Genomic DNA, 18636 nt, shown 5'->3' with positions numbered 1-18636 from the left:
AGCCTAGCCTACCACACAGGGTTGTCGTGAGGATGAAATGGAGGAGAGGAGAATGATGCAAGCTGCTCTGGGACCCTGTTGAGGAAAAAAGCAGGGTACAAATGAATTAAATAAATAAATACCAAACTCTAGTGTGTGGACTGAAGTCGCCCATTTTGCATGGGTTGGAGCACTGTTTAAACGAGGCTCTGAGCCCCATGAAAACTGCATGGGGGGCATGAGGGGAATCTGTTGCCTCATTTAAAAGCAAGCTAGAGCAGTGGTACTTGACATGGTGCCCATGGGTGCCCTGGGGTCTGCTGACCCTTTTCCTGACACACACCAAGTGAGAGCCAGCATGGGGGTAGTGGTTAAGAGCGGTGGTTTGGAGCGGTGGACTCTAATCTGGAGAACTGGATTTGATCCCCCACTCCTCCACATGACCGGCGGAGGCTAATCTGGAGAACCGGATTTGATTCCCCACTCTTTCACATGAAGCCAGCTGGGTGACCTTGGGCAAGTCATGTTCTCTAAGCCCCACCTACCTCCCAGGGTGTCTGTTGTGGGGAGGGGAAGGAACTTGTCAGCCGGTTTGATTTTCTCTTCAGTGGTAGAGAAAGTCAGCATATAAAAACCAACACTTCTTCTTCTAGGTGGGGCTTTTGCCCAGCAGGGCTTCTGATTGGCTGTGGAGATTAAAAGGCGTCTTGTTCGGCAGAGCTTCTGTCTGACATGTTGAACAGTTGCTATTTGAGTTAGATATAATCTTGCTCCTTGACATTTTGAGGTTGGCTCTGCCTCCAGCCACGGCCTGGTGGCGATTATGCCCAAAGCCCTGTGTCAGAAATCCGAAGGTGCCCGCAGGCTCAAAAAGACGGGGGACCTCTGATCTAGACAGACACATGAGAAAACGAGGAGGGAGATGAACTATTCTGCACTATGCAGCCCTTTCCACTGGTCTACTTGGCCCAACCAGAATCAGGCTTTTCTCAGATTTTCAGGGGCCCAACTCCTTGCTGAGGAAGGGGCAAAGAGAACATGGCCCCTGTGAATAGCCTACCCCAGGCCAACTCTCACTAGATCCTCCTCACTAGCAAGACTAAATGCATTCCCCACAAAGGTTTTCAATGCCCACTTTCTAAAAATCCCATTCAGCGGCCGCCTGTCTGACTGCAGAGTTGGTGCAATTGAAACCCTAGGGCATCTACTTCTTTTTTGCATATTTACATACAAGGAGAGAACCAAGTGGATCACACCCCTTCTAACAAAGTATCATCTTCCTCTAGAACTCTGGACCGTCCCTCTTATCAGATCTAGAGGTGGCAAAATACTTAACTCGAGTAATGGCTTTAAAACTGTCCTACTAAATGATACAGGCATTTCGCTCCAAGGGGTATTGTTGCACTTGTATAATTTTATTATGCGTATTTTGTGTATTTATGAATTTTAGGTATTTTATAAGTTTATACGTATTTGCTTGTGTATTTGCTTATGGCTTTGTTAATGAGCAATAAACTAAACTCAGTTCACTCACTAGATCCTCCATAGACCAACCACTCTATAGAAGATCAAGGGAAAAACACAAAGCCCTCTTCCACTGGCCTGCTTCGGCCCATTTTTATTTCTTTCATTCGATGCGTGGAGTTTTTCTTCTAGGGTTGCCAACCTTGAAGTGGGGCCAGGAGATCTCCCGCTATTACAACTGATCTCCAGACAACAGAGATCGGTTCCCCCGGAGAAAACGACTGCTTTAGAGGCTGGACTCCATGGCATTCTTCACTGCTGAAGTCCTTCCCCTCCCCAAACCCCTCCCTCTCCAGGCTCCACCCCCAAATCCCCAGGAATTTCCCAACCCAAAGTTGTCAACCTTAGTATTAGTCAAATATTATTACGTATTTTATTTGAAGCACTAAAGGCGAGAGCACAAGGGCTCTTAGCCTGTGGATCGTGACTGGGGATCTGTAGGGTGAGAATAAAATCTTGTTATCTTGGCAGAGTAATTCTCTCCATCCAGTTGGAGTACCGAGCAACTTGAATATCTATGTGAATTAGCAGCAGACAGCTGCAGGGCAAGGAACTTCGGCACCCAGTTCTTATTTGGTACAGGAAGAGTGCAAGAGAATAAAGGGCAGGGTTACAACACCAAAGAATAATATAATTAATTAATTAATTAAATACCAGTTATGAAGGTAGAAAGCCAGCAGGGGTCGGGGGGCTATCCAGTGTGCTGCATGGAGTGTCACATGTATGATTATCTGCCTGCTGGACAGAAGTTGTGGGTGTGTGCTCGGTGCAGGGAGCTCCTGGCTCTCAGGAAGCGAGTTCACTTCCTTGAGGCCAAGGTAGCTCAACTGGAAGAGCTGAGGCAGGCAGAGAGAGAGGTGACTAAGGACTCCGGGGATGAAATAGTCACATCCCAGTCCCAAGGTGATGGCAACCTGCTAGTCACGGATGATGGAACCCTTGGGGAAGGAGGCCATCTCACTGAGGTAAGGGGATGTGGTACCTTAGAAGGGACCTCTTCCTTGATGGATGAACAAATATCCTCTCGTACTGAGGATATGCCTCAGAGGGGAGGGGGCTTCTTGTAGTGGGGAATTCAATCCATAGGAATGTAGATAGCTGGGTTTCTGGCAGGTGCATGGACTGCATGGTGACTTGCCTGCCTGGTGCGAAGGTTGCGGACATTACCCATCATATAGGTAGTCTGGTAGATAGTGCTGGGGAGGAGACAGTGGTTGTGGTGCATGTTGGCACCAATGACGTGGGGTGGTAGTGGATAGCTCAATGAAGATGTCAACCCAGTGGGCGGCTGCTGAAAAAAAGGCAAATTCCATGCTGGCCATAATCAGACAAGGAACAGAGAATAAAACTGCTGATATCGTACTGCCCTTGTACAAATCTATGGTGAGACAACACTTGGAATACTGTGTACAGTTCTGGTCACCACACCTAAAAAAGGATATTACAGAGCTTGAGAAGGTGCAGAAAAGAGCAACCGAAATGATTAGGGGACTACAGCAACTGTCCTATGGGGAGCGGTTAAGACGCATAGGGCTGTTTAGCTTGGAAAGAAGGTGGCTAAGGGGAGACATGATAGAGGTCTATAAAATTATGCATGGTTTGGAGAGGGTAGATAGGGAGAAGTTTTTCTCCCTCTCCCATAATACTAGAACACGGGGTCATCTGCTGAAGCGTGAGATTCAAAACAGATAAAAGGAACTATTTTTTCACACAGCGCGTAGTTAAATTGTGGAACTCCCTGCCCCAGGATGTGGTGATGGCTGCCAGCTTGGAGGGCTTTAAGAGGGGAGTGGACACATTCATGGAGGAGAGGGGTATTCATGGCTATTAGTAAGAATGGATACTAGTCATGCTGCATACCTATTCTCTCTAGTATCAGAGGAGCATTCCTATTATTTTGGGTGCGGTGGAACACAGGCAGGATGGTGCTGCTGCACTCGTCTTGCTTGGGGGCTTCCTAGAGGCACCTGGTTGGCCACTGTGTGAACAGACTGCTGGACTTGATGGGCCTTGGTCTGATCCAGCAGGGCCTTTCTTATGTTCTCCATTACAGTAACAGAAGAAAGAGACACTGTAATTGTCAACAGGTTTGGGATTTCTGCTAACTACAAAAATTGAAATAAGTCGATATAATGTAACAATAGAGCTAAGCTTTTTTTAAAAAAAAATGTTTTAAGTTTATGGTTGCTTCTCTGTGTGTGTTAAGTGCTGTCAAGTCGCTTCCAACTCATGGCGACCCTATGAATCAATGTCCTCCAAAATGTCCAATCTTCGAACACCTTTGGACTTTCCTTTTGCATCCATTCAGGTCAACCACTGAACATCCTTTCGGCTTTAGTCCAGTCACGTCATTAAGAACAGCACTACTAGTACTAGTCCTCCGCTCTACCCCAGTAGCTGATTGAGTGCCATCCAACCTGGGGTTCCCATCTTCCAGCACTATCTTTTTTCATAGTATCATAGAATCATAAGAGTTGGAAGGGGCCATACAGGCCATCTAGTCCAACCCCCTGCTCAATGCAGGATCAGCCTAGAGCAGACTGCCAGTGAGGGGGAGCTCACCACCTCCCTATGTAGCTGATTCCACTGTCGAACAACTCTTACTGTAAAAAAAATGGGCAAGAGTCCAGTAGCACCTTAAAGACTAACAAAAATATTTTCTGATAGGGTATGAGCTTTCGTGAGCCACAGCTCACTTCTTCAGATACCCTATCAGAAAATATTTTTGTTAGTCTTTAAGGTGCTAAGGGACTCTTGCCCTTTTCTACTACTGCAGACAGACTAACACGGCTACCCACTGTAAAAAAAAAATGTTTCCTAATATTCCACCCTCAATTTAAACCCATTATTGCGAGTTCTATCTTCTGCTGCCAACAAGAACCGCTCCCTGCCCTCCAGCATGGTGTAGTGGTTAAGAGCAATGGATTGGAGCGGTGGAGTCTGATCTAGAGAACTGGGTTTCAGTCCCCACTCCGCCACATGAGGAGTGTCTGTTGTGGGAGGGGAAGGTGACCGTAAGCCGGTTTGAGTCTCCCTTAAGTGGTAAAGGAGGCATATAAAAACCAGTTCTTCTTCTTCTCTGCTGCCAACAGAAAGAGCTCCCTGCCCTCCTCTAAGTGACAGCCCTTCAAATATTGGTTGGCCACTGTGTGAAACAGGATGCTGGACTAGACAGACCACTAGTCGGATTAAGCACGGCTCTTCAGGAGTTTTTAACCCCTTGCACGCTTTTTAGAGGGTGGGCGCTGCTGCTAAGAGGCAGCGAGGCAATCCATGGCCTTCACGTCAACGCCAGCACATCAAGAGGCATTCGGCGCCAGATCTGCACCCAACCAGCTGAGGCCCTGGCACCAACGCTGGGCCCTACCATGCAAGTGGGGTTGCCAGCTCCGGGTTGGGAAGCACCTGGAGATTTTGGGGGCAGAGCCTGAGGAGGGCGGGGTTTGGAGAGGGGAGGGACTTCAGTGCCATAGAGTCCAATTGCCAAAGGAGGCCATTTTCTCCAGGTGAACTGATCTCTACGGGCTGGAGTTCAGTTGTAATAGCAGGAGATCTCCAGCTGTGACCTTGAGGCCAGAAACAAAACAAGCAACGCCACTGTGTACAAACAGTAGTCAAACCCTCAATTGGCAAGACCTGAGCCAGGCTGTCAAAGACAGGACATTTTGGAGGACAGATTCATAGGGTCGCCATGAGTCGAAAGCGACTTGACGGCACTGTGACAGTACCCCAGAGATCTCCCGGTAATAATTGGCTTCCAGGCTGCCAGGGAAGGAATTTCTGCCTAGCTACAAGCCTGCTCTGTGCACTGGGTAACTGGGCTAAGAGTCATGGAGCGTCAGCGTGAACAATAAACAATGATAGGAGATTGGTTCTTGTAGGTTATCCGGGCTGTGTGACCGTGGTCTTGGTATTTTCTTTCCTGACGTTTCGCCTGCAGCTGTGGCAGGCATCTTCAGAGGAGTAACACTGAAGGACAGTGTCTCTCAGGGTCAAGTGTGTAGGAAGAGTAATATATAGTCAGAAAGGGGTTGGGTTTGGGCTGAATCATTGTCCTGCAAAAAGTATCAAAGCATCAAAAGCATCAAAGGTAATGTGCTAATCCTTGTCCTGTAAGTATCAAGATAATGTGCTACCCCTTTCTGCCACAGCTGCTGGCGAAACTTCAGGAAAGAAAATACCAAGACCCTGGTCACGCAGCCCGGATAACCTAGCCTTCGACAATATAATGATAGGAGAAACTGGATGAAACTGCAGCTGTACTGAGTCGCCTTCCTATCTGTAACACAATCAGATATGCAGAACTTGTTGATGTATTGTCATAACTTGAATTTGGATAAATATCTCTTCCCCAGATATGACGATACATCAACAAGTTCTGCATAACTTGAATCTGGATAAATCTCTCTTCCCCAGATATGCAGAACTTGTTGATGCATCGCCATAACTTGAATCTGGATAAATCTGGATAAATCTCTCTTCCCCCGATATGCAGAACTTGTTGATGCATCGTCATAACTTTAACTTGGATCAATCTCTCTTCCCCAGGATAATGGGGACTCAGAGATTTCTGCCCATTGGGGCCTCTGAGTCAGCCGCTGCAAAGAAACTGTTTTCTTGAGAACGAGCTTGGGTCTCCCTCTCCCCCCCCCACCCGCGAGCCCGTTGCACTGCAACCTTGCAAGCGCAGGGCGCAAGAACGACTGGCCCCGTCCCCATGTCCAAAGCCACGCCGCCCGGGATTCGCGGCGAAAGCCCGACTTCAGCCTGCAAGTTTCCCCCGGCCGCCCCCCCCCCAGTCCTAACGAACGAGGAGCGGACCTTCCCTCCGCCCACCCCCAAGGCGCCGTCCACGCCCCCCCTCCCGTTCCTCCCAGGAGCCAGACCCGCCCCGACCCCGAGGAAGGAGTGAGCGCGCGGGGGGAAAGCAGACGTACCGTCCGACCCTCTCCGGCGGAGCCCCGGGCCGCTTCTGCCGCTCGCCCTTCGCTCGCCTTGGGGCGTTTTAAGGCGCGCGGCCAGACCCGCCTGCTGGCCCCGCCTGGGGCAAAAGGGTGGCTGCAGCTCGACGGTTGCGAAACCACTTGGCAACCTCGCCGGAGCGGAAATGCGACGCACGCCCCCACTCGCCGCCTCCTTCGCTCCTGTTTGCAGAGCCGTTAGCACGCGCAGCGCTAACGCGCCCCTTGTTTCGCATGGAGTTGGGCTTCAGTCGGCTTCAGGCTGCGGCCCCTCACGGGCTTTCAGGCCCTTCCTTCTGGAGCAAAGCCTGTTGGAAATCAGCGGGGGTTCCCCTGCCCAGCATGCGGGGTCGGTTTCGATGCTCCATCGAAGCTCTTCTTTAAAAACGCGACTTTAAAAATGCCTGTTCGCTGGACGGTCCAGCCGCGAAAGGAGAAATTCCACACACGCCCCACTCGCCTCCTCCTTTGTTCCTGTTTGCATAGCCGTTAGCATGCGCAGCGCTTAACGCGCCTCTGTTGTTTTGCATGGAGTTGGACTTCAGTCGGCTTCAGGCTGCGGTCCCTCGCAGGCCTTCGTTCTGGAGTAAAGCCTGTTGGAAATCAGCGGGGTCCCCTTCTAAGTGTGTATGGTCAGTGTTGATGCTTGCTCAAAGCTCTTTTTAAAAACGCGACTTTAAAAATGCCTGTTCACTGTACGGTCCAGACGCAAAAGGAGAAATTCCACACACACCCCCACTCGCCTGCTCCTTTGTTCCTGTTTGCATGGTCGTTAGCATATACATAGCTAACGCGCCTCTGTTTTGCACGGTTCCTTGAGGGGGATTCTTCGTGGCAAACACCAAAGGTTGCATTAAATGGGCTCTTTAGTAATGCGAAGCAGGTATGTGCCGGCTTCGCAGTCACTTCCGGAATGACGGTTCAGCGTGCAAATTTTTTTAAAAAAATATGCGGGGCAATTCAGCCTGGAATGCGCTGCTAATTACCATGCAAAAATGGCCCTTTACAGACACTTTTGAAATAATCGCAGTAAGAGAAGGAAAGAAGCTTTTACCAGCAGAGTCTGAAGAAGGGTTTATTTTTACATGCTGACTTTCTCTACCTTGTAAAGTTTACAATCGCCTTCCCTTCCTCGCCCCATGACAGACACCTTGTGAGGTAGGTGGGGCTGAGAGAGTTTGGAGAGAACTGTGAGTAGCCCAAGGTCACCCAGTAGGATTCATGTGGAGGAGTGGGGAATTGTCCCCGGTTCACCAGATTAGAGTCCACTACTCGTGAAGGAATGAGGAATCGAACCTGATTCTCCAGTTTAGAGTCCACTGCTCCTAATCACTACAGCACGCTGGCTCTCTGCCCAAAGATCACAACTCCTATGAATCCAGTGGGATCTAGGGATGCCATTTAACCACTGCTTGGGGGGAGAGAGATCTAGATGAGCATTAGGGCTGCCAGGTCCCTTTTCGCCACTGGCAGGAGGTTTTTGGGGTGGAGCTTGAGGAGGGTGGAGTTTGGGGAGGAGGAGGGACTTCAATGCCATAGAGTCCAATTGCCAAAGCAGCCCTTTTCTCCAGGTGAACTGATCTCTATCAGCTGTAGATCAGCTGCAATAGCAGGAGATCTCCAGCTAGTTCCTGGAGGTTGGCAACCCTAATAAGCATGAACAGACCGGGTCTTTCACTACCTGTGACCCCCCCCAGAAGGTGCCATATGAATGTGCTCGCATGGTGTAGTGGTTAGAGTGCCCGACTAGAAGTTGGTCAACCCAGGTTCGAATCCTCACAAATGCCAGGGAAGTTTGCTTGGGGACCTTGGGCCATTCACACTCACTCTAGCCTGCCTTCGTGATGATAAAATGGAGAAGGGTAGTAAGTGAGAGCCAACATGGGATAGTGGTTAAGGTGTCGGACTAGGACCTGGGAAACCCGGGTTCGAATCCCCACTCTGCCATGGAAACTTGCTGGGTGACCTTGGGCCAGTCACATGTTCTCAGCCTCAACCCTGGCAAGTATTTGGAAGGGAGACCTCCAAGGAATACCAAGACTGTGATGCGGAGGCAGGCAATGGCAAACCGCCTCTGAACCTCTCTTGCTTTGAAAACCCTACAGGGTCACCATAAGTCAGCTGTGACTTGACAGCATGACCCCCCAAAAGGTAAGTAAATCAGACTTCTTCCGAGGTCGGTCAAATGAGTCCCCAGCTTGCTGGGGGTAAAGGGAAGAGGACTGGGGAAGGCACTGGCAAACCACCCCATCAACATAGTCTGCCTAGGAAATGTCGGGATGTGATGTCACCCCATGGGTCAGGAATGACCCAGTGCTTGCACAGGGGACCTTTACCTTTTGCCTTAAGTAAAAAAGTTCATAGGTTGTTGGCTTCCCATGTTCGAACCTTTATAAAAGCAAAACATTGAACACTTTCAAAAGAATGTAGGAACTGCCAAAAGTCATGTTCATAACAAGAAGGTCTGTGCATCAGTACAGAGGACAAGGTGCCAACAGGCCTGGTGAATAATGTTCTGCCCTTCTAACAGAAGCTTATTGGGATGTTATTTATCAGGTCATATTTACTTCCAGGACGTAAACAGCTGCCCATTTCCACTCATTGAACTTCTATTTTTCTCCTGGCCAGTTGGCAACCCTAAGCAGAGTCAGTATGTTCCAAGGAAGAATGAAAACACTCAGAAGACTTCTGGGGGCTGAAACCAGTCAGCTAGATCATCCAAAAGGGTTAAACTGAACTGTAGTTTTCTCCCCACCCCTTTGCTATGAAGAACATTCTCAGTACCTGAGGTGGTAAGGAGGGGGGAAGGCATGCTTATAAAAACTGTGAAATCTTTTAGAGCTGGTCCTAATGGTACCAAGTAGGTAGTATGTTTACAAGTTCTGCAGAACTTGTTTTTTTTGGGGGTGAAAACTGTAGATTCTAACAGTTTTACGGTGGGAGTGAAGGAGGCAGATTTAGGCGTTTTATGCAGGGACGTTTCCCGCGGTCACCCCGCCGACTGCTTCGGGGTTTCCTTTTGATTACGCATGCCTTTCCCGCCCGTCAGAGGTCACCTCGCGCTCCCCGGGCGTTTTGCCCGTGTTTTCCAGATGCTGTTTTATCCAGAATCTGCAAAATGCGGGCAAAATGCGTTTGGAGAGGGAGGCGACTTCTGACGGACGGAAAAGGCATGCATAATCCAAAAGAAGGCCTGAAGCAGTCGGCCCGGGGGGGGGGGGGGACGTCCCTGCAGAAAAGGTCTTAGTTTTGTCAAGACTTCATTGCACTTAATACAAACAACATGGAACATTACAGGAAGCAATGGAGTTTTTTTTTTTTTTGAGCAAGCCGGAAGTAATTTAGATCTCTCTCTAGCACTGCTAGTTGAAACATAAGAACATAAGAAAAGCCCTGCTGGATCAGACCCATCAAGTCCAGCAGTGTTCACACAGTGGCCAACCAGGTGCCTCTAGGAAGCCCACAAGCAAGACGACCGCAGCAGCACCATCCTGCCTGTGTTCCCCAGCACCTAATATAATGGGCATGCTCCTCTGATCCTGGAGATAATAGGTATGCATCATGACTAGTATTCATTTTGACTAGTAGCCTTGAGTAGCCCTCTCCTCCATTAACATGCCCACTCCCCTCTTAAAGGCTTCCAAGTTGGCAGCCATCACCACATTTTGGGGCAGGGAGTTCCACAATTTAACTATGCATTGTGTGAAAAAAATACTTCCTTTTATCTGTTTTGAATCTCTCACCCTCCAGCTTCCGCAGCTGACCCAGCGTTCTAGTATTATGGGAGAAGGAGAAAAATTCTTCTGCTAAGTCAGAGAGCAGAGGGGAAACGTTTGGTAGTCCTTGAATTAGCAAAAATGGACATGGTACACTTGGAAAAACCTAGTCAAAGCCCCGTTATCAGGCATTTAATGAGGAATATATTTCTCATATATATTTATGAGGGGAGCTTGAGTTTTGTGAGAAGAGCTGCCAAGGGGGAAACCAAGTTATTTAAACTTCTTACTTAGTTAACTGGCATTTACTGCACCTCCCTAAAGTTATACTATGTAGTTCAGCTAGAAGAAACGGTGTCAAAATAATGGGCTGAAATTACCTATATCTGAAAGTAGTAGAAATGGGAAAGCACAAGAATCCGGTAGCACCAGCACAACAGAACACAAGCCTTTATTGGCATATAAAAAGGAAGAACATACAATCCAGTAGCACCTTAAAGATTAACAAGTTCTGGCAAGCTATGAGCTTTTGTGAGTCAAAGTGAGCTGTGACTCATGAAAGCTCATACCTTACCAGAAATTTTGTTAGTCTTTAAGATGCTACAGGACTCTTGCTCTTTTCAATTTCTACTGCTACAGACAGACTAACACAGCTACCCATCATGATCACATTCTGAAAGGGCTTTTAAAAAAATTAAAGTCAGACCCCTGTAGATGGTTTTAGGCTAGAAAGGTTGCTATATAAAGTGGTTAGCAAGACATGGGCTTGCGGAGATGCAGGTACGGGGAGAAGAATCCAGAGTCTGTTGCTTGTACATTTCATTTCCCTCACACGCAATACCAAAATTGCAAACCAGGTGATTTTTCAAGAAATTGTACTTTGTTGTTGTGAGGATTGAATTGGGTACTTCAACAAATTGTAGTTTTGTTTCTAGGTGCTGAACTGTGAATATTTGAATGTTCTTCCTCCTATTTTTTGGAAGGTTCTAAACTTGGCACTGAGGAATCTTGTCTGGTCTGTATCACATACTTTTCTACAGCGACTTGACTTGCATAAAACAAAGGGTGAGACTTTCCACAGCATGGAAATAAATGTCCCTCTTGTTGTTGTCAGTTGATTGCCACATTATTTTCTCACTTCTTCTTTCAAGATCAAAAAAGGGATTTAAAATGCCACCAGTCTTTTAAATCATGCCATACTGAGCTGTGTTGGCAACTGACCCATCAGATAATGGAGATACAAACTGAAAGACTAATCCTTACAACACAGCCAACTATATCTCTGTGTTGGCTAACACATCGTCACCTTGGGACCTAATTCACCTTCATTTCTTCTAACATGATATGTTCTGTCATGTGTCAGCAATGTGTGTTGATTGCCGGCCTGGTGCCTAATTGTGTAGGGCGCTCTTGGCCGGACCTTGGCTCATTTATGCATGAAAGCCTGCGCCTGCCCCAGATGCATAATGCAAAGAAACGTAACACAACAAGCTTTGGAGGAATGGCACAACTTTATTGTTTGCAGCAGGAAGGCATTGGCATGGCATGGGGGTGTTATCCTTCCATCGACCTGCCACCATTGCAGGCCGATGCCTGGCTCCCAGCCATGCTGGGACCAGCTTGAGATGGCAGTTCCTGGGACACACGAGGACTGCAGCCAGCTAGGTGGTCCCCTGCCACTTGGAAGGAGGCCCACCTGACAGCTCATGGCAAGGCATGCTCCCTGACAGCCCCGTGCTGGGGTTGTTCCTGGCAGCCCTCCATCTTGGCATGTCCCCTTCCAGCCTCTCCCAAAATCCCTTCTTGGGATCCTCCATGTTGGGGAAGGGCACGCAGGCCAGCTTTCCCCCAAAACTGGATCTGGCCCCCATGCCAAACCGCCACAAGAGCAGGACCCAGCCCCAAGGCCCCGGCTGACTCCCGCCAACACCTAGCGCTGCAACCAAGTCTGTATGCCATGGTAGATGTTGTGCAACCAAATGTCCCTGCCCCAAGTAGATAGGTGGACCCCATCTGGACAAAACCAGGCTCTGCTCTGATGCGTAATGTCCAGGTGACGTATTACTTGACCTCCCAGAGCGACGACCTCCTTCCCACGGGCTGGCATGACCTTCTGCCTGGCCCCATCCACAGCTCCTCTCCAGGCCTGTCTCTCCCACAGGTCTGGCCATATCCACACAGGTGGCAGCCTGCTGTGAGGTCCCTTTCCACTTGGGGGGAGGCCACCCTGACAGCCCCAACTGGGCACGGCCGTCCCGATAGCTTAGCACTGTAACCATGACCACAGGTTGTGCCAGATGTCAGAAGCTGGAGGTCCATCCAGGCCATGGCCTCCTTACTGGTATGCCATATTACTGGACCCTGGTGTCAGCCAGCTCCTCCGCCTAGGCCCTTGGGTCTTCTCACACCACTGTATGACCAGAGCGTCTGGGGGTCCATGAAGCTTTGACCCCTGTCAAAGCATAGGTGCCAAGGCATGTACACCCAAATATGAGAAGTCCAGTCAACCAGCCGATGCCGCACATTCCCCGTTCAAAGGCACAATACTGTGCCTGCAAATCAAAACTCACTTCCTCTGAGGGGCTGCAATCCAGCAGAACCACTTAAATTATGCCTTCCTGTGGCCTGGCGTACCCCCTACGATCTATGGATCTCTTCCTGGCAAAAGGCCAAAATCCTTAGTTGGGGGAACAAGTTCATTCCCCCCATATGCAAACTGCTGGCAATTTGCCGCATGTTAGTGGGGCTCCAATCCCAAGCCCACTTACAAATGTCATCAGCCCTGGGAAGGCTGGCCCATAGGCACCAGTCCCCTTACCTGAACCCATCCCTGTGTCCAGACCGCTACTGATGTAGCAAAGCAGTAGAGTGCAGAGCAAAGGACTGAAGGTCCATCCCGTCCAATCCTGTGCACACTGCAGGGAACTTTTGCCCAATTGGTTACCCCTGCTCTATGCCCAGAGGAAGGCGAAAAACCTCCAGGACCCTTGGCCAATCTGGCCTAGAGGAAAATTCCTTCCTGACCCCAAATCGGTGATCGGCACTACCCTGGGCATTTGAGCAAGGGCCACAGGATGATCACTCAGGCACGGGGGGCTAGGCTAGTCAGACAAGCTGCATACTCACCCCTCCATTACACAATCTGTGCCCATGGGTCCATGCCACAATTCAGCCAATGAGCTGAAACTAAAGGGGGAGGGGAAGATGCTGCATGGCAGCCAAATGCGCTCCTACAAACCGTGGACTTCTGCTTGCCAATGGCCTCGATGCAAGACGCGGCATGAACCCAGGCTGGTGTTGTGGCGTGGTGGTGAAACAACTGGGCATCAACCTTGGGAACGAAGTTGAGCCTTGCCTAGCTCCCCTCAGGATAACCTTCACAGGAAGAAAGCCAACAGGCAGTATCAACAGCAGCTGACACCCAGCTCCAAAAGGCCCCTCAAGGATGCTTGTCCGTCCTGCACCTATGACAAGGCAAACAAGTTATTCTCCGAGAGATTCATTGACAGGAAGGAATTCCAGGTAATCTTTGCTCAGCAAGCCAACAGGCAGCGTCAAATCAGCTGCCTCCCCACCAAAAAGGGGGGGGGGCAATCCAGCACCTTTCCTCCATCTGTTGTAAGCACAAAACAGGTTAAGGCATGAGAAAAACATGATGGGAAGGGAGCCCGTTCCTGTCCTCCTTTGACAGTCCTTTTGTGGGACCTGATGCCCTTTCGGGCACCAGCCTGCCTGGCTAACAAGGCTAAAGAGCTGAGAAATGACCCCAGGTCCAAAGGCTCCCATATTATTGTCAATCAACTGTGCAGGGTCCCCTGAAAGTGCTTGTTGTGGCTTCCCCTCGCCCCGACATTGCGAGTTGGTACCGTGGAGTAGACCAGGCTGCCAGCCCTTACCATTTGGAGGGCTGTTTCCAAGGCTCACCTCACCTCAGCTGGTAACTGGAGGTCCCCACGTATCAGTCACCCAGCCACATAGCTCCAGTTGTAAAACCTGCTTGCAGCTACTGTTGGCATCCTGCCCCACTTATGGGGGGGGGTAACTAACCCTGTCATTGATAACCCCACAAATAACGTCCTGAAAGTGTTGGTCATAAGAGCAGTAACCATACGGCATGGCTGTGTGCCCTTGTAGCCCCAGCCCAATAACAAAGTGCTTAGGAAGCAACACCAGCTCCTCTAACTGCATCCAGTAGATGCACTGAATATGGAGACAGGTAAAGTACGTGGCCACAGCGTTATCTAAGGACTCAGTCATCCAGACTGCCAGTTTGTGAACTCATGCTGAACCAAAGTCTGGGACAACTGGCAACAGGAGACATCCAGCCTCACCTGCCAAATCGCCACATAATAGCAGGCTCTTGCTTTGTTGGGTGAGCCTCTGAATTCATGCATATGGGTCTAGATTACCTACCTAGAGCACGTAGCCTTGGGGTGATATTCCATAAAAGGCAAGCCACCATGGCATAGCATCAATGCTTCTATACAATTATGTTACAGGAAGGTGTTGCCCCCATGAAAACTGAGGTGAAACCACAAATCAGCACGTCCCAGCTTATACTTAGGGTCGTACAGTCCACATGGACTGTATTGATGATGCCCAAACCATCTTTCACATGAGCCCTGTTTCCCAGAGAGAGTGGGCTATAAGTGCAATAAATAATTAGATAGATACCAAGTATACATGAGTCCAATGTCTAACCTATGTATCTGTGTGCTCTGCGCCTGATTCATGTCTGGGGCGACTGGCAACCGGTGATTGCAAGTTTAGCCCAGCCGGTGAACCCCAACTAGCAGCACCTACTCCCTGAGGACTTTGTTCCAGACAGGAGCGGCTTCCTCTAACGACAGGGTCTACCCATATCTGGAGTCACATGCTTTTTGCATCTTGCCCTCGCCATTAACCCACAGGGCCATGATTTGCCACCAGGAACCCCTGCCTTCTGAATCAGGTGTCTATAGTAGGCAGAAGAAGAGTTGGTTTTTTATATGCTGACTTTCTCTACCACTTAAGGTAGAATCAAACCGGCCTGCAATCTCCCTCCCTTCCCCATAACAGACAACCTGTGAAGGTAGGTGGGGCTGAGAGAGCTGTGACCAGCCCAAGGTCACCCAGCTGGCCTCACGTGTAGGCGTGGGGAAACAAATCCAGTTCGCCCAATTAGCCCCCACCGCTCATGTGGAGGAGTGGGGAATCAAACCCAGTCGTCCGGATCAGCCTCCACCGCTCCAACCACCGCTCTTAACCACTATGCCATGCTGGCTCAAGGAGAGATGGTTCAAGGAGAGATGAGGTTGAACCCTTCCTGAAGGTAACAAGATGAAGATGCTCAAGGCTGCCTCCTTATGTTTTGAAATGCATAGATTCATGGCTGCTAGTAAAAATGGATACTAGTAATGATGCATACCTATTCTCTCCAGGATCAGAGGAGCATGCCGAATATATCAGAAGAAGAAGAAGAGTTGGTTTTTATATGCCGACTTTCTCTACCACTTAAGGCAGAATCAAACCAGCTTACCTTACCTTTCCCTCCCCACAGCAGACACCCTGTGAGGTGGGTGAGGCTGAGAGAGCATGTCTGGCCCAAGGTCACCCAGCTGGCTTTGTGTGTAGGAGTGGGGAAACAAATCAAGTTCACCAGATTAGCCTCCGCAGCTCTTGTGGAGGAGTGGGGAATCAAACCTGGTTCTCCAGATCAGACTCCACTGCTCCAAACCACCGCTCTTAACCACTACACCACACTGGCTCTGTGGAACACGGGCAGGACAATGCTGCTGCAGTCGTCTTGTTTGTGAGCTTCCTAGAGGCACCTGGTTGGCCACTATGAACAGACTGCTGGACTTGATGGGCCTTGGTCTGATCCACGTTCTTATCCAAGAATGTAGGCTAAAAGGGAGCTGTACATAGAGACGATTTACTACTATAGACAGATCAAATTCTGAGCATTTCATTAATGCAATTCTCTTCAAAATAATGCTTTTATATTTCACATTGCTTCATCTGAAGTATCTAGTAGTATCTTTAGAAAGGTTTGCTCTTTCATGGTTAATGATAAATCTTCATACTTCACCCAGTTGGAATTCCAAGACAATCTTGCCACGTGGCAATGGAACTTGTGATTTAGTATTCCTGATTGAATGATTTTATTATTACGGCAATAGCCAGATAAGCTGCAAACCTTGTCAGTAAAACCGATTACATAATAGAAATCTCTAGTATTCCTGATTAGATAGTGTTGCCTACCTCCAGGTGTGTCAAAATTAATCGCTGTGTGATCAGGTAAAGCTGAGAGCTTTCTTACAGACTGTCATGCAGCAAAAGAAATGAAGGCTGAAGAAGTCAATTTTGGTGAAAGCATCTATTACCTGGAAGATGTTTCCGTTCGTTGTGCCAGCTAGGTCCGAATTTGAAAATTTTCCCAGCATCCTTGTTTGTGATGTTGTGGAGTCTGGTCATTGACACTGACCCAACACAAAGATTTTCCTTTATCTTTTACGGACCGGCTTTTACAAGGATTGTTGAATCATATCACAGAAAGTCTCATGGACTCATAGGTCATTTTTTCATGGAGGTTTGCCGCGGTTTCACTTTTGTTTTGCCACGCTGCTAATTTTTGATTTTTCATGACTGCTTCGAATTTGAGGGGGAAAACCGCTTCATCCCCGCGTCAAGTCAAACCTGTTTTGGTGTGTTCTTTAATTTTTCTATGCGGTTTTTGGCGCAGATCTCCATGAAAAAAAATCCCTTGGTTCCTTGGTTCGAAACAATTGTCCCTGCCCATGCCAGCTAATTTCTCCTCCCCCATGATCGACGATTGGCCGGGGGAGTTTTGCGCTTGGACAAGAATACCGCCCCTTTTGCTGCCTGCCTGCATGGGGTCGTGGCACTTCTCTCCCTCCCTCTGTCCCGGAGGCGGGTGGGCAGGCCTTCCCCACCCCTTGCCCGGGATGGGCCTTAGAGCCGGGCCCACACCTCCAAGCCCACGATGCACTGGGGCCGGATCGGAGCCGGTGCACAAGCCAGGGGCCTTCTTTCCTCTCCCCCCATGCATCCTTTGCATCCCCAACCTGGTCTACTCAGAAGTAAGCCTGATATCTTTCAATACACCTTACTCGCAGGGAAGTGCCATTAGGATTGCAGCCTCAGTCACTCCTCTTGAATCAGTCACTCCTCTTGGCCAACGCGCAAGCAAGTTACTAACAGCAAGCGTTGGTCCCTGAGGAAGGCTTTGATATAAGCCGAAACAGATAGTTACCGGACACCTTTCGAAAGAACTCACAACACTCCTCTTGGACAAAGTGATGAGCTACACATGCTACTATGCACAGTGTATTTTTTGAACAATCATTACTGTTTTATTTGTTGTAACTGTTGTAATTGGCAAGTTTGCCTTTCTGTATTCCAGTATACCCAGTACTATATACAGAATTATTTTTTATGCAATAGTGGATATGATAAATTAATACCACTTGCATTCTTCGCAATTTGTTGCTGTCTTTGTTTGCTAACTCCTCTTGAATCGGCACAGGTTGGAGCTGCTCCGTTACCACTTTCAGCTAAACACTTCTCTGGGGCACATGGATACAATTCCTCCCCCCCCCCCAAATCCTGCCTGTCATTAAAGGGCAATGGGTTCCACACTTATAGAAAATAGAGGGAAGCTTTGAGGAGAGTGCTGCCTTCCCCCCCCCCATTGGAATCTGACTGTTCCAAAAGCAGAACAGAGTGAGGGTGGAAGAAAAATGTAGGAGACCAGAGGGACTAGTGCTTGTTTTTTGCACTGGGGCCGTGCCCACAGAGGTGAACCGCATGAGGTAATCTGCTGGGCGGAGTTGGGGGTGGGCATAAACAATGAGTTTGTTGGAAGGGGAGGCCTCCAGTAAAGGGGACCGACCAAACCGTTGTCGAATACAGCGTGCTTTTGTTCCCATGAAAAACCAAAACTACCTCTGGATTGACGGGGATAAATCGCGGCCATGAAAAACAATTTAAATCGCTTTTATGTATTTATTTTGCTCCATGGCATCAAAATCATCCATGAAAAGTTGGCCATAGGGAATTTTTTGACATAGATTTCGTACATAGTTTGGGTATATATGTTCATGTATTGTTCCCGTTTTGACGTCTAAGCTCTTTCACTTGTAGATGTCTTTATTCCTAATCGTCTCTCCTTTGAATATATGTTCTGCAATAGAGACACGTGTAGATAATTTTTATTCCAGCTTTACCTCCAGGTGGGGGCTGGAATTACAGCTGATCTCCAGATAAATCACTTATTTATATATTTGACATAGTTATTTTGCTTCTTCTGAAGAAAATTTCTGGTTTGGAAGGTGGACTGCATGGCATTATACCCTACCAAGGTCCCTCCCCTCCCTAAACTCCGCTCTCCCAGGCTGCACCCTCAAATCTCCAGGTATTTCTGACCCCAGAGGTGGCAAGCCTATGATTAGATC

The sequence above is a fragment of the Euleptes europaea genome, chromosome 1, assembly GCF_029931775.1.
Source record: "Euleptes europaea isolate rEulEur1 chromosome 1, rEulEur1.hap1, whole genome shotgun sequence".
Lineage (NCBI taxonomy): Eukaryota > Metazoa > Chordata > Lepidosauria > Squamata > Sphaerodactylidae > Euleptes > Euleptes europaea.
This window is presented reverse-complemented; position numbering follows the sequence as displayed.